At 49.7% G+C, this 17,045-nt stretch overlaps 1 protein-coding gene across 2 annotated transcripts in view; it reads right to left on the bottom strand.

Annotated features, from left to right (window-relative positions):
• The window catches only part of FANCG (FA complementation group G), a 249,449-nt gene that overhangs the window by 20,427 nt on the left and 211,977 nt on the right, over positions 1 to 17,045 (bottom strand). The gene's annotated exons all lie outside the window — the stretch shown is intronic.

Below are 17,045 nucleotides of genomic sequence, written 5' to 3'. Positions count from 1 at the left end.
GTAGCAACCTTGGGTATGAATTTGGGACTGATTCTCAAACTGACCTTGTCGTTGGTGAACCAGAGGCAAGGTTCCAGGATGGTGAAAGCTGGCTTTCCCCTACTCTCCTTGCTGACGTTGGAGCTAGGAGAAGTGCGGTCATCCATGAGATTAACTTAAATTGTGCCTTGTGTATTGGTCCAAAGGAATGTTGCATTAACTGGCTGAGGACAATATTGAGCTCCCATGGAACCGGAGGGCGATGTACAGGTGGACATGCAGGGCCGGCTTGAGCGCTACTGGCGCCTGGTGCAACACTCACTTTTGGTGCCCCCCACGACCGCCTCCTCAGATTCTCTCACTACCACCGGTCAAAAATGTCCCTCCTCTCTCCAATCATAAGATATCGCTAAACCCGGCTCCCCCCTGAGGTCGGCGCCCCCTCCACAGGTCACCGCCCAGTGCGGCCGCACCAGTCGCACTGCCCTAAAGCCGGCCCTGTGGACATGTCCTGAAAAGTCCTTTCATGAATTGCTTTATCATCTGTTGAATGAGCAAAGTAGATGACAATAGATTTTCTTATAAATCTTGACATTGTAGCCAGATGAACTCTAACCCAAGAATACTTGAATCCACTCTTTTCCAGACCCAACAAGTATGGAAGTATTTGATGAGGCTACATTTGAAGTGGATCAAAGCATTGTTTTTACACCAGACACAGAAACACTTCCACTTAGCGTTGTAAGTTTTTTGTAAATGATGGAGCATATGCTTGTGCTAGAATGTCTCCACAGTCTTGCGATATACCCCAGTGTCCGACCTTTAAGTGGTCAGGAACTATGCTGTCAGGTTCAGAGACTTTGAGTCTTGGCGTACTATCTCTCCATGGCATCTGGAGAGGAGTCTGGAGGGCAGTTGCAGAGAAATAGTGAAGCATGCAGACATCTGCAGGATTTCGTTGTAACAGTACTGGTGTGGACATGCCAGCGCAGTAAAGATCAAAGTGCAAAGAACCATCTTCGCGTTGTTCAACACCCTAAGGACCGGGGGAAATGGAAGTAAGGAGTACACAAAGATTCTGGACCAACTTATCGAAAGGGCATTGCCCAGGGTCTCTGGATGCCAAAATCTGCTTCAGAAGTACTTTGTTCTCCAATGTGGTGAAGAGATCAATCGTGAGTTGACTCTCCTGTCCGAATATATAATCGACTTGATCCGTATGTAGATCCCACTCGTGGCAGTCTGATAGTTGTCAACCGGGTGCATCCACCAGATTGTTTTGACGATCTGGCAGGTGTTCCACAGTTGAGCTTCTTCTGCAAGAGATCAGGGTTGAGTTCGCCTTTTTTTGGCTATGAGGAACATCAATGTTGAATTTTGCGCTCTGATCAGAGCTACTTGGTTTGCCAGTCTCCGTAGTAAAGCTTGCCGGCCCAGAAGAATGGCGCTGAGATCTACCACACTAATGTGCAGGATTTTTTCTACATCTGACCAGAGGCCTCTTGTTGACAATTCCTGCAGGGGAGCTGCCAACCATGGACCAAACATGAACGCATCCATTGTCAGTATAATTTGTTTGAAATAGGTTGGGAAAAGTAAAGTTTGTTTGGAATTTCCACCATAGAAGTGCTTGTTTGAGACATCTTGTGACTCAGACTGGGTCATCATATGAGCCTTTATTGGCTTCCATTACATGTCCAGTTCCTGTTGTAGGGGTCTCATCCAAAGTCTCCAAAAAGGGACTAGGTCTGTAGACAGTGACATTAGGCCTAACATGGACTTGTACTGTCTGACCTTGACTGGATATTCTGAAGAAAGACTCTTTGTTGCTCTTTCCACAGATAGAAACGCCTTTCCCAGTTGTGTGTCTAATATTGCACCCCAGAACAGTATTTTCATGCAGGGCTTTGAAAATTATTCTCCTTCTTCAGGGCGAGACCCAATTTCTTAAAAAGTTTAATGGAGGCTTTCGTAGAAGCATTTGTTTCTTCCTTTGATGGAGCTTTGTTGAGGCACTCATCTAAGTATGGGTATACTTGGTGACCCTGTTGCCTGAGGAAGGATGCAACTGGTAAAAGGCACTTGGTAAAATGCACTGATTTATGCCCAAAAGGAAGTGCCTAGAATTGAAAATGTTATTCTACTACTGAAAAGTGGAGGTATGTTCTGTGTTTGTGTTGGATGGGTATATGGAAGTATGCTTCTTGATAATTCAAGGAAGCCAGGTAATTGTAATTCTGCATAATCAGAATACGCTCCTGAAATGTAACCATGCAAATGGATTAAGAAAACATTTCGGGGGGAGGGGCTAATTCTTCAAGCAATAGGCAGAGTGGAGCTGCAGGGGCTCTAAGAAGGGGTAAAAAAACAACAAAGACTCGTAAACAAGACCTGTGAAGAACTCAGGTGCGGCTGTGTGTGAGGCCGGGAAGGTGTCTCGGCCCGGGCTGCCACACACGACCAGGGGGGCTGAAGCCCTGTGGGTTCAATGGGAGTTGCGCGCCTGGGATTGTTTCTTTACATACTTGTTCAACTTTCTGAGGTCCAGAATTCATATCACCTGTCCAGACTTCTTTCCTATTTAAAGGAATCCGGAGTAAAATCCCCGATTTCTTTGTGATTTGGGGACCATTTCTATTGCCCTCCCACAGATAGAGATGATATTCCTTCAATGTAGACAGACACGTGGTCTTTGAATTAATTGCAAGGTGTGACTTCTGAGAACAATTTGCCTGACCTATTTTTCCAATATTACAGAATCCCAAGCGGGGGGTGAAAGGAGAATCCTCCCCCCTATCTTCTGTGTTCGAGATGGGAGGGAGGTGGGAGGACTAAGGTGGAAAGTCAAACTCTTCTGTGGTTTTCAGTGGCACACGATTGAAAGCGCTCCTCTTGCGTCTTGATAACCTTCCGTTTTCTTGCCTTCAATTGTGGCGTGGGGCATAAAACCAGAATATCTTTGGGGATAGTATGGTTGCCCTTGACCACCATGCTGATGGAATCATCCCTCTGAGTTCTGAAATCTTCATGAGCTACAAGAATTGGAAGAACCAGATCTATGGCACTGTAAAAGGCCTAATGCCTTTGCTGTATCCGTGTCCGTCTTAAGACCTACGAGGACCTCATCCACATGTTTTTCAAACAAGGTGATGCCATCGAAACGAATATCCAGAATTTTCATTTGAACCTGGGGACAGAAGGCTTTGGCTCTGAGACAGCCTTGTCTCATTAAAAATAGCTCCTCCTGCAAGCTGTTTACAGTCTGCGTTTGAAGCATCCAATGCTGATTCAATCATGGCTGATGAAATAATTTCTCCCTCCTTGTGAATATATTTTTAGCACTCCCCTTTCTATTATCAGGAATACAGTCAAGCAATGGTGCAATGTCATGCACATTTGGAGAGTATAACATCCTACAATTGCCTGAGCGTTGGTCACCTTAAAAGAAGTCGCTGTCATTGAACTAATTCTTTAGTTCAGATAAACAAGTTACTTACGTTCGGTAATGTTATATCTGTAAGAGACATATATTAGATATGGATTCCTCACCTTAGAATTACCCCCAAGCGTCAGACTGGATACGGAGAATTGTTCTTCAGCAGTACCCCTGCGTGTCAGTAGGTGGCATCGGTCGACTTCGCGTTCGTCGCTGGCGTCGTGATTGCTGGAATGCCGTCGCGGTATCTACTTAAGATGCTGCCCCTGCGCGCGGATGTCAGTTCTTTACACGACATTCTAAGCCAGAAGTGCAGAGCCATTTGAGACACTGACCACTGGTGCATAAAACTAGGGCCCGGAAAGGGAGTCCCTTCCTCTAGAAGTCAGTTCGCAGAATGGGAGGATGGGTGGGGTGGTGAGAAATCCATAACTAATATAGGTCTCTTAGAGATATATAATTTCCGAAGGTAAGTAACTTGTTCATCTGAAAGAGACTATTAGTTATGGATTCCTCACCTTAGAATAGATACCCCAGCAATACCAACCACAGAGGTCGGTCTGCGAACTAAGTTCACACCAGAAAGTCCTGGAGAACTGAACGGCCAAAGAAGCCGTGTCCCCGGACTTGGCTGTCCAGGCAGTAATGTTTAGTGAACGTGTGCAAGGATACCCACATGGCTGCCTAGCAGATGTCATTGAGGGGGACTCCACGTTGCAAAGCAGTAGTGGTTGCCGTCGCCCTGGTGGAATGGGCGTGCAGCCCTACTGAAGACTCCTTTTTCGCCAAGGAATAGCATATATTTTTTTTTTTTTATTAGGAACAATCAACAATGCATACTGTTTATGACATGAGCAAGAGAGTATGCGGTAAAAAAGCAATGGTTCGGGTGTGGCCAAAAGGTCCAATAATAAAGTGATCCTAAGGAGAGCACTTATGGTTAGAGAGTTGAAGATTAATTATTTTAAAGGAGCAAACAAATTAATAATGTACATAGGGACATAAGTCCGTTCATGTGAAACATTTATTTCCACAACAATAGAATTCAGGTGCTCACACAATAAGTGAAAGAGGCGTGACGTGCAGAGTGATGGTGAAGTTTAAAATAACGGCATCGCATTGACAACAATAGTGTAAAACTCCTCAAGCAACTTTATAGAATAGGAAGAGTTTTGTTGTAAAGGGTCAACGGCGTTTCGATCTCAACTGTTCGAGATCATCATCAGGACATATAACGGGTGAGCAAGCTGAATTGATGCAATTACTCGTAGCGCAAGGAAGAGCAATCGAGGGCTTCAGACAACAGCCGAGGGTAGACGAGTTCACCCAGATTAATTCACTGAAGGTACGAGCGTGAGAATATCACGTGTGTGTACACTTGAAAGGCAGGGTCAGCTGTATAAATTGCGCTTAATGATTTGGTGCCAATAAGTTTAGTTAAAAGCACTGCTTGGGCTGTTCACGTTTATTGAGAACTCACTAAACGTGAACAGCCCAAGCAGCATGACGCGCTGAGCTCCTCTCCCAAGACTTTCCAAATATGAACTGGGAGTGACTTTAACTAAACTTATTGGCAGCAAATCATCTAAGATCGTGTGTGTATCCCACTCTTGCTCTCTGTCTTCATTCTGCTTAATCACTTCAACTTCCCAACCAAACAATACCATAGCAAACAACTTAAACTTACCCTCCCAACTACCCCCCTCCCTGCTTCCCTGCACTCTGGGCTGAAAAATGCCCTTTCAATTCAATTCTCAACCCGCTCGGGCCTGCTTTAAGTCCCGTTCCAGGATTCACCGCACATTCCAGCCCCCCCGCCATCCTCCACCGGTCTCACCACCGCGCTAAATGTTCAAGCCACTCCGCCGCCGACTCCGGATGTTCAAAAAACCAGGCTCTACCATCTGGCTGGGAAGAGCACGGCGTACTTATAACCCTTGTCCCTCAGCACTTTTCAATCGCCAGGAAAGAACGTCTCTGTCTCTGGACTAGCTAGGTGAAGTCTGGGAAAAATGTGATGTCTGCATTTCCGTATTTCAAGGGCGGTCCCGCCCTGGCGTGTTGGAGGATGACATCTCGATCTCGGAAGTTGAGCACCCTTGCTAGGATCGGGCGAGGGGGGGCCCCCGGCTTAGGCCGACCCCCGGGAACTCTGTGGGCTCTCTCAATAACAAAGAACTTCCCCAGTCCCTTGGGCTGCAAGTGTTTCAGAATAAGATCTTCAAAGAAAAGATCTGTAGACTGCCCTTCTGATTTTTCCGGGACGCCTAAGATCCGAAGGTTGTTGTGACGCAGGCGTCCTTCATAATCAATATATCTTGGATTCTGGAAGGATTGCAGGTCTTTGACTTCTCGTTGCAGTTCAGAAGCGTCTTCCACCAGGCTCGCAGTCGTCAGCTCCACCTGCTTGACACTTTCATAGTTTTTGTTCATATCCGCCCAGAGTAGGTTAACTTCTACCGTGATGGTGTCCATTTTGTGCTCTAAGAAGGTTTTGATATCCGCAATCGCTGCCAGGACGTCCTTCAGTGTGGGTTCCGGTGTCGCCTCCACTTGCGCTACGTTTCCCTTGCCACCAGGGGAGGAGTCAGGCATCGAGGTCTTAGGGAAGACTATACCTGTCGAGCCGGTTCTGCTGCACTGGATTGCTGCCCCTTGATGTAGACATGGCGTCACTGGGTCGCTTCCGGTATGGCAACAATGAGTTTTCACTCCCTCAAGAAGTAGGGCAGTCCGTCTCTCCACCCAGCTTCCTCAGCTATCTCGTATGGTACGGCTTGTGGATCAACAACCAGGAAGGGGTGAATTAACAATGATGATAGCCTATCCACGCTGTGAGAAGTTGGCCTGATGTATGATGTCACTAGTTCTAGTGTACACCTTATATCAGTCCAAACAACCCTTATGGTGATTGGTTGTAAAGTCAACCTTATAGACCAGCTATCCTAGTGGTAGCATGGACAAGAGCAGTCTTAGGCTAAACTCTGAATGGCATCTGAAGCCAGCTGTGATACCATATATAATCCCTTGAATACCAAATGAAAGGACACCACAACAGATATATATATATATATATAATAAAGTGTATTTATTCTAGTCAAACCCTCAGCACTCTTTATGAGATTAGAGGTAAGTACAACACAGTCTTATTTAAGCATACATTAAGTCACACAGGTAAGTAATACAGTTAGGCCCTAGGGGCCACGCAAACCATATACTAAAGAAGTGGTATAAGGACCACTGTCACGAAAATAGAATAGGCCTAGGCCTAGGGAATCGCTGGGGCTACACTACACTAGCAACAGTTAGGAAGTGGGAGGCCCACGGGATTCAGGTGCAGAGTGGAAACACTCACGCGTAATGCGTAAAAGTCGATAGAATTACTAGCAGTTAGAAATTAACAGTTTAAGGACACTTCTGAAGCAGCTAGAGAGTCGAGACTCGGAAACTAGACCCTAGGATAGTCACTACCCTCGTGAGCACCCAAGTACCCAAGTTACCTAGCCCACGGACTGCGGGTGCATAGGTGTGAACTTGCGTCGGGTTTCGTCGTGGACTTCTATGGATGCCTGAAGGAAAGTTGCTGACAGGCGGTCAGTGAAGAGTGTCCGGTGGATCCCAAGGCTAGGATCAAGAAGAGAGGATACCTGCAAGCAGGAGGGACAGAGTCAAGGTCACTAGCCAGTGACCACGTGGAACCAGGAAGGAACCAGGCGATGTCGTGAAGATTGCAGGTGAAAGGTGAAGCTTGTCGCTGCAGCCACGGGGACCAGGAGACGTTGAGGACGACCAGGACCAGGAGGCGAGCTGTCCCACGAAGGCTCTTGCTGTCGGCGGCGTCGAAGTCGAACTAGGACTCACCAAGCCTTGGCAAGCGGAACCCACGAAGAACGGAGGACTTGCTTCTGGTGCAGACCAGGAAGGTCTGGGGTGCTTCTCTTTTGCAAAGAAGCAGGAGCCAGTCTGGAGGAGCCAAACCAGCGGTGAAGATTTCAAGGTGTGTCGTCACAAAGGCCGCTAGCCAACGGGCAAGCAACCGGACAGACGCGGCAAGCAGGAAAATGCAGAAGGGCCCCACGCAGGACTCGTGGAGTGTGGGGGGCTAATCTTCGGTGCAGATGGTGCTTGGGGTTGGGGCTTCTCAATCCCCGGTGCACAACTTCGAGGGTGCCTCAGAAGCTGCGCCGGAAGATACTAGCCACTTTTCCCAGGTAGCCGGTCTCATGTCTCTCGTCGCCTCCACGGATCTCAGCTCAGCTGTGGATGTGGATCAGGGTCGGAGAAGTCTGGAAGTCAAGGCTCTGGTCGGGCTCTGCAGTCGGTCCCTCGTAGAACTTCAGCAAAGCAAAGGGTAGTCTCTTGATGGTGCCTGTTTGCACAGGGTAGCCACTCCTTGGCCACAAGGGAGATTCTTCAGTCTTCTTCTTTCGTCGAATGTCGAAGGTCCAGAGTTTCTGTTCAAGTTGCAGGTTCAGGATAATCTAATCTCCTGGGGCCCAGCTACCACTCTTATACTAATCTGGGGGGCTGGGTTGCCTGCTAGGTCACGCCTTATGGGTGGGACCTGGGAGGGGGGTGGTTACACCCCCTTCCCTTTGTCCAGTTTCGCGCCAGGACTGGGGCTGGTGTGCCCCAGCACCGGTTTGAACTGGACTATGCATGGGACACCTTGTGTGCCCCAGGCAGTGTCTCGTTTCATTCATCCCTCCCTGCCCCAATACACTAAGGCCTGTCTGGGGTGGTGCTCGCACCTCCCAAGGCAGGAAACCTATTGTCCAAGCCTCCCTTGCCCGGATCACTCCCAGCAGCAGGAGGTCAGACTCGTGTCTGTGGCAGCAGCATCCATTTTGTGATGCTGGGGCTCTGGTTAACTTTAACCGGGTAAGTAGGTTACAACATGTCTTCTCCCTCTAGAAGGGAGGGATAATATCCTCATCCCCAGAAATGGGATGGGGGTATTATTCCAAAGTGTTAGACACCTTACACGACATGTTTTGATAAAGCCAAACCATAGTTACCATAACCTTTTAAGATTATAAGGCACTTTAAGAGTATATGGTAGGCTATATCATAGAACAGCTATAAGGACATGGTTCCGAAAGCTGCAGACAGGCTCAGCTCATGCTAGAGCACCATCTCACATGTTACCAAGCACTCTGCCTCCAGGATTGTTAAGGCCTGCCATAGGAGTGGCTGATAGGTACACATGTGTCTGTATGTAAGTTAGGTATAGGAATACTACACCTAAGCAAGGAGTGATTACACGACCTTGACCCAGCTGAGTGATCAGCCAGTTGTGTCATAATGGAAGGCCAGGCCAGGGGTGGCATAATACATGCTGCAGCCCCTGGTAGGCCTAGGGTACACCTATGCCCTGGGTACCTAAGGTATACTGTACAGGGGCCAATAAGGTGATCCTATCCCAATGGGTTATGCACCTAAAGTACATAGTATCAATTTAGAGAGAGAACAGCAGGGCTGTGGGTCTGATTAGCAGGCCCACAGCCACATCTAAGTTGAAAACCAGTAAAGCAAAAGCAAAAAGTGGGGGTGAACATAGAAAGCAGACCCTACTCTCCTACACACGCTCAATGCCAGTGCCTCCTAGTGTGTAGCACCGCTGCAGTCTGGGGGCGGGGAGGGTGACATGTTACGGAGAAACAATTATTAGTCTTCCCAATGTGGCAGCAGCGCCAACCAGGCTGCTATGAATATTGGCTGGCCCCTCCAGCGGGGAAAACAGAGCAGGCGAGTCACTAGTACCGGCCACTGTAGGGCAGACAGCGCCAGGGCTGCTTCTAGAGCTTTTGAATGTGCTTATTCCCCAAGAGAGCGCCGCAGACCAGTGATAAAAGGCGCCTCTGCACACCAGGTGACGATGACGTAGGCGTAATTTACCTGTATTCGTGATGCATATGGATTTCTTACTCCACAGGGGAGGGTTCTACCAGAGTGATTCCCAAGGCATTCGCGGTCGCCGTATACTGCGCACGCTTGGAAGTGCTGCCGGTATGCCACTTAGAAGGTCGTCAGCTGTTCAATCGCCGTTCAGCTCAATGCCGGTATGCACTCTGGGTCTGGGCTGCCTTTGCTTCCCAGGGTGTCTCTGAGGTGTCTCACTCACCCGCTGACCGAAGCGAGCACATGCCAGCCTCGGCAATGTAGGAGGGGGCGGGGAGTCCCGAACTGTCCTTACTTCGCTAATCTTCCCGCTCCGTTAGGATCGCCAGTCAGGCATCAGGAGCTTACGAGCTGGCCGCCTCTGCGATCGATGTCCCGGTGTCGGCTCTTCCCCCGACCCTCGGACGTTCCCAGTTGTGCTCCAGGTCGCTCGGCAGTGTGTCACCTCAGTCGCGGCACAGGAGCCACCTCCGAGGTGCGCCAATGCCAAATCCTCTGCAAGCGTGTGTCAGGAGCAACACACGCTCCTCTCTCCGGCCGTCACGCAAGGCCCCGGTTTCCACGGCCACTTCAGGCCGCTCACCAACTCCGTTTAAATGCCGACTTCCAGTCTTTTTGCAGGGGTCGTTCTTTCACCAACGTGAATCGGACAGTTTCTCCGACGAGAACCGTTAGATTGTGGTACGGATAGATGTGTCGGAGAGTCGCGGGAGAGAAGGGGTCGGCAAAGCTCTGCTAGGGAGCGGCCATCGGGCTTAGCGGCTTAGCCACGCTCCCGGAATAGCATATTTCAATGCAAAGGACAACCCATCGAGAGATTGTATGTTTTTGCATGGCCTGACCTTTCTTGGCACCCACATAGCCAACAAAGAGTTGATCATCCACCCGAAATGGTCTTGTGCGATCCAGATAAAAGGAAAGCGCATGTTTTGGATCCAGAAGGTGGAACCTCTCCTTCTCTTTAGAAGGATGCGGAGGCAGGAAGAAGGTGGGCAAAGTGATGGTCTGTCCTATGTGGAAAGAGGTAACCACTTTGGGATAGAAAGGAAGCCCTAGTGCGAAGGACAACCTTGTCCGGATGAACAGCCAGGAAAGGAGGTTTCGGATAAAGAGCCTGAAGCTCACTCACCCTGCAAGCAGAGGTGATGGCAACCAAAAATGCAGTTTTGAGTGTCAAAGGTCTGAGAGGACAGTTATGTAGCGGCTCGACAGGCGCGCACATAAGGTGAGTCAGAACAAGATTCCAGTCCCACTGGGGCATTACGAAAGGAATAGGAGGACACAAGTGAGTAATACCCTTGAAGAAACAATTTACAACAGGGGACTTGAAAAGAGAAAGTTGATCTAGGAGGCGAAGAAAGGCTGAAATGGCCGAAAGATAGCCCTTGAGAGTATCCACAGCTGAGCCCTACTGGACCAAGGAAAGAATGAACAGAAGAACCTCTGAAAGAGGGGCAGAAAGGAGCTCCACAGCCTTTGCTGTGCACCATGCCACAAATTTGTTCCATCTACAGGCGTATACCGTTTTAGTGGAGGGACACCTGGCTGCCAAGATAACGTTACAGACTTCGGGAGGAAGGTCGAAAGCTGTCAACTGTCGCCGCTCAATCTCCATGCAAGGAGGTGGAGTCTGGACAGGTTCGGGTGAAGGACCTTCCCCCTGCTGCTGCGACAGAAGATCCTCCCGAAGAGGCAGTCTGATCGGAGGATCGATGGCCATGTGCAACAGCTCGGGATACCAGACTCTTCGTGCCCAGTCTGGAGCCACAAGAATGACTTGGGCCCGGTTGCGCTTGATCTTATTCAGCACTCTGGGTAGAAGTGGTATAGGCAGATAGGTGTATAGAAGACCACAACTCCACTTGTGACGAAAAGCGGCACCTAGTGAGTGCCGCCTTGGAATTTCCAATGCTGCTGACATTGCGCGTTCTCTTCGGTGGTGAATAGATCTAACCAAGGCTCTCCCCCCTGCCAAAAGAGACCTTGCACCACCTCTGAGTGAAGACGCCATTTGTGATCCATCATGCACCTGCGGCTGAGTTCGTCCGCCCTGGCGTTCAGTGAACCTGCCAGGTGTTGAACCACCAGGGATATGCCCTGATGTTCCAGCCATGTCCAAAGGCAGAGAGTCTCTAGATATAGGGACCATGACCCCACCCCACCCTGTTTGTTGCAGTACCACATGGCGGTTGTGTTGTCCGTGAACACCTGCACTACTCTTCCTTTGACAAAAGAAAGGATGCTTTCAGTGCAAGACGAATCGCCTGGAGCTCCAGAAGGTTGATGTGGAGCCCGAACTCCGCCGGACCAGAGGCATCTGATCTCCTCCTCTCCCATGTGGCTGCCCCATCCCAGGAGTGATGCATCTGTCACCACTGTGAACTCTGGTTGGGCAGGGGAGAGTGATCTGCCATTGACCCAATCCTGGTTCGTAGCCACCACTGCAATTGGTGTGCAGTGCCCTCCGAGATTTGGACGCAATTGGAAAGATTCCCCTGATGCTGTGCCCACTGGAACCTCAGGTCCCACTGCAGAGCCCGCATATACCACCTGGCATGATCCACCAACAGGATGCAGGAGGCCATGAGGCCCAGTAGTCTCAGGGTCATTCTGATCGAAACCTGGGATAGAGGCTGAAAGATCGGAATCATAGCCCAAATATCCCGGACTCGCTGTTCGGGAGGATAAGCCCGAAACTGCATTGTGTCCAGAACCGCTGCGATGAAAAAGAGCTTCTGACTTCGGCACGTTGACAGTAAACCCCTACAAATGCAGGAAGTCCGCCGTAGTCTGGAGGTGGGAAACTACAGCCTGGGGCGATCCCGCCTTCAACAGCCAGTCATCGAGATAGGGGAAGAATGAAACTCCTAACCTGCACAGATGGGCTGCGACCACCGCCATCACTTTCGTGAACACCCGAGGGAATCTGGTAAGGCCAAAGGGGAGCACGGTAAACTGAAAGTGCTTGTGGCCTACTATGAACCGTAGGCAACGCAAGTGGACTGGCAGGACGGGGATGTGAAAAAAAGCATCCTGCAAGTCCAAAGCTACCATCAAGTCTCCAGGGTCGAGGGTAGACAGGACCTGAGCCAATGTCAACATTTTGAACTTCTCCTTCTGGAGGAAGCGGTTGATGTTCCTGAGATCCAAGATAGGATGCAGGCCCTTGGTCTTCTTGGGCACCAGAAAGTAGTGGGAATAACAACCACGACCTACTTCTGGGGCAGGAACTTGCTCGATGGCCCCCTTGGCCAAGAGAGCCGTAACTTCCTGGCGGAGAAGGGCCAAGTGATCCTCCAACATGCGATGGAATTGAGGTGGCATGGATGGAGGGGTAGTCTTGAAGGGGAGGTAGTAGCCCCTTTGGACTATCTGCAAAACCCACCTGCCCGACGTGATGTTGAGCCAGTGGGGGAGCTGATGGCGAATCCTGCGCCCACTGGCGAATGGTGGCCCTGAAAGGTCGGACTAGGAGGGCTTGGAGGCTGCTGCAGAGGGGGCGCTGGTGGACTGGCCCGCCCGCTGGCCCCCAGACCCACGACAGCGGGTCTCACTTCTACGGCCGCGCAGAGGCTGGGCAGCTTGCGCAGGCCTGTGGCTCTGGACGGAACATGGTGGGGCACCCCTTCCGCAGCCATGAAAAGGGCGAAAAGCAGACTGCGCGGGGCGAGAGGTAGAAGCAAGGCCCAAGGACCTGGCCGTAGCCCTGAAGTCCTTAAAGCGCTCGAGCGCATTGTCTGCTTTGTCGCCAAACAAGCAACAGCCATCAAAGGACATGTCCAAAAGTGTAGCTTGGACATCACCCGAAAAGCCAGAGGACGTTAGCCAGGCGTAGCGTCGCAGGGCTAGGGATGTTAAAATCGCCCTGCCTGCGAGTCGGCGGTGTCATGTCCACATCGTATGCCGAACTTCGCTGCTTCTCTCCATTCGGCAACTGCACGGGAGAGCATGGCCCAGGCCTCCTCTGGGCACTGTGGCAGCACCTGCGCGACCGTGTCCCACATAGAATGGGAGTAACGGCCCAAGAGACCTGCAGTGTTCACCAACCGCAGACCTAAGCTGGAGGAAGATGGTCCAGCTTCTTGGATTCCCTATTAGGTGGAGCGGTAAGGAATGCGCCCTTGGAAGTGAGGCCTGGACCACCAAGCTCTCGGGTGTGTTGGGAGAGGAAAATGGGGTCGCCTGGGACTGGGCAGTGGCGTTGGGCAATCATCCTATCCACAGGGGCCCCTGTGCTGGGCTTGGACCAAGTGCCCAGAGGGATGTCCGTGAGGGCCTCAATGAACGGCAGGAGGGGCTCCGAAGAGGCCGCTGCCGGTTGAAGCACCTCGGTCAGGAGCTTAGTCCTAACCGCCACCGTAGGAAGCTCAAGGTTTAAAGCCTCAGCCGCCCTACGCAACACCACTGCGTATGATGCACCCTCCTCCGTAGCCACAGTAGGGGGAGATAGCATGCCACGGTCTGGAGAGGTGTCCAGACCACTGGCCTCACCCAACTCCTCTCTCCAGTCCGGTTCTTCTAACTGGCCTGCCAGAGGGTCCACAGACCCCTCCCAGTCCTCCTCAACCTCCTCTGGTAACCACTCAGGGCGATAGGGAACACCAAGGGAGAACAGGAGCACAAAAGTACCGGTCGTCGAGGGGGAGGCTGGGGTCGACGTCGGTTGGGGACACAACCGGCGTTGGAGGGGGCGGAGGAGTCGCCAATGGATTCGGCACTGGAGGAGATGCCGTAAGGTCGACCGGTGCCAATCTGGATCCAGGCCTGGATCCCTGGGGGCTCTGCGGCGCCAGAGCCGTAGCCGCCGGCATCGAAGACCTAGAACCCCCAGCTGAGTCCACGTAGCCCGAAGTCGCGCCAGCCCAAAGATGGAGTGGAGGGCTTTGTAAAAACTACGAAGTTGGGCAGGGGTCGCTACGGCTCCCGGACCGGGACCTCGAGTGGCGCAGAGCCGACTTTGGGTCGTGGTCGCGCTCCAGACACCAGAGGCACACGAGATGGGGGTCCGTCACCGACATCAGCTTGTGGCAGGAGCCACAAGGCTTGAAGCCGGTCCGCCGAGATGACATCCCTGTGCACCAGGAGTCGGACGACTCGAAAAGATGTCAACAAAAAGTCACAAAAAGAAATCAAAAAGTGACTCGTGGAACCGCTGTCTCCGAATCTGCGCTGGCTGGCGCTGAAAAAGAAAGAACTGACGTCAGCGCGCAGGGGTGGCATCTAAGTAGATACCGCAACGTCATTCCGGCGATCACGACACCAACGACGGAAGCGGAGCCGACCGATGCCACCTACCGACGCGCAGGGGTACTGCTGAAGAAAAATTCTACGGATCTAGTCTGACGCCTGGGGGTAATTCTAAGGTGAGGAATCCATAACTAATAGTCTTTCAGATTGTCATTACATCTACTATCTCTTGCTAGAAGCCCAGACGATAGTATAATGGGGTTTTTTGATCTCCTCTGAACAGCCGAAGTTGTACCGGAGTCCGGCTTTGGATGGTAAGTCAGACAGTTAGTGCTGAATCTTGGACTCTGTAGTTTTTCTCTAAACTTGATATCACAGCTGGAATTCCAGCAGGTGTCTGAATTAGCTTCCGTCCAGACCAATCCATGATTGGTATGGATGTTATAGGCTTTCATGGCTGTTCTTTAACGTCTCAAATGAAGCACTGATGGTTCACTGTTGTGATTGGTAGGTTGAATTTCTTGGGAGCCCTTTCCATTAAGGAATGGAAATGGGATATATCATCCAATGAATCAATTGGATATTACCTCTATTTTAGAATGATAAAATCATCTCCATAATTAATGTCACCATCATGTCCTTGAGGAAGTTCTTCTTCCTACTCTTCTACATCGGAATATAAAGAATTAGCCATATCCTCATCTTCCTCCATGTCTTCAGCAGTAGGACAAGAGGATTATCGACCAGTGCCTGTAAAGGTTCCTTTGGAGTTGGGAGAGATGGTGGCAGTGATGGCAGTGAGGTGTGGGAGAAGGAGGTGGGGACCAAGTACAGTAGGTATTGGTGGTTGAGGAGGCTGACCCACAGGTTACTGTGGAAGCAGTCTTTGGAAAGTGTCCATCATTTTTCGAAAGTAGATCAGAAAGCCACAGGTAATTGTATAAGCTCTGCCTCCTTAACGTATCGTGATGGTCCATAAGTCCGTGAATTATGAGGAACATAATCTTACTGATATCCATCCATACTTGCGATAAAGTTTTTTCTTATTAATTTCATCCTCAAAATCCAGAACGCAGCATATATCTAATTGTGTTGGGCTGTATGCAGCCTGTGAAGCAAGGTCACTGGCATCTTCTTCCTGTTTGGACTCCAACATTTGGGAAGGCAGAAATGTTGTCATCCTTAATGGAGAGAAAACAGGTTCAGCAAATATTGTCATCGATGGTATTGTTGTTGACAGGGTAATCGTTGAGGGTGTTGACATTGACTGTATCATCGTAGATGGTATTGATGTTGACATTGTTGTAGTTGATGTCTATGTTGTCTATGTTGATGTCAATGGCAACGTCAATGGTGTTGTTATTGACCTCTTTGTCTATAGGTCAGTATTGACGTTTTTCAGTCGACATTGTGGTCGAAGCCACCAGCGTAGATGACAGCAGTAAGGGAGATATATAGTGTCATTGCCGACAAGGCCTTTTTGTGGCTGTTGTTGACAGCGCAACTTCTGAGGATATCTTCCTTTTTGTAGATGGCTGGTCATCATTATAATGACATTTTGCACGGACAGAGAATCTTTTTATCCACTAAATATAGCGGCAACCTCCTCCCTCTGTTTTTTAGATTCTTAGAAGTAAAGGTTACATATCTCACTGCTTGAAGTCTTGTGACCAGGATAAGCAATCATCGGATCAGATATTTTTCTGCCCAACAGATGAACAGGAATTGAAGAGGGATTTCTCCTCTTTATCAGCCATGGTACTAGTTGGTCACAGAGTCAAAGGGCCTCCCTCCAGTAGAAAATTGCACATTTCTCTAAAAACAACTCACAGTACTGTAGAAGCTGAAGATAGGGATGGATCAGTTCTAAGGTAGACCAAGAAAGTAACAATCTTGAGTTCAATGAACAGTTAGAGCAGAGCTCTGCCTGGGGACTCCCTCGCACACGACGTGCGGTAGAAATCTGAACTATGATGGCCTCTAGGGGGAGTTGGAAAACTGGCATTTCCACCTCATTAGCTGAAATCTGGGTTGCTTCAAATAAGGTGGCTGTGCTCCTAAAACGCTATTGTTCAGGCCTATGGTCATTATAACACTGTTACTACTATTTAAATGTACCAGGGTTTCCTAGTCTGATGACAGGGAATGATTTAAGCATGTGAATATATGAAATATCCAATGCTGGAGACAGTGCATTTTAGCTTTTATTCAAGACTTCGACTACGCTTGTATTTGGAGTGTCTCAAATCTCTTGTGTAGAATTTCTTGTTGAGTTAACCAACCTCCTCCCGTTAGATATACTCATAGGACTACCAAGTAGCTACTTTTAAATCCAAATAGTTATTTTCATGTAGGATAGAAAAACACATGAATATATTGTTTATCTAGCTCCCCTATACCTTTTTGTGGCTATTGTGTGTGTTGGCCAATCTCTCGTGTGCACAGCTAACAATATTAGGGTACTTTATCTAATCATAGCATGTAAATGTGCGAGAGGTTCTAGAACCATATAGTTTATACTCTCCACCAATGAGTGAACAGA

The sequence above is a fragment of the Triturus cristatus genome, chromosome 2_1 (assembly GCF_964204655.1).
Source record: "Triturus cristatus chromosome 2_1, aTriCri1.1, whole genome shotgun sequence".
Taxonomy (NCBI): Eukaryota; Metazoa; Chordata; class Amphibia; order Caudata; family Salamandridae; genus Triturus; species Triturus cristatus.
This window is presented reverse-complemented; position numbering and strand designations above follow the sequence as displayed.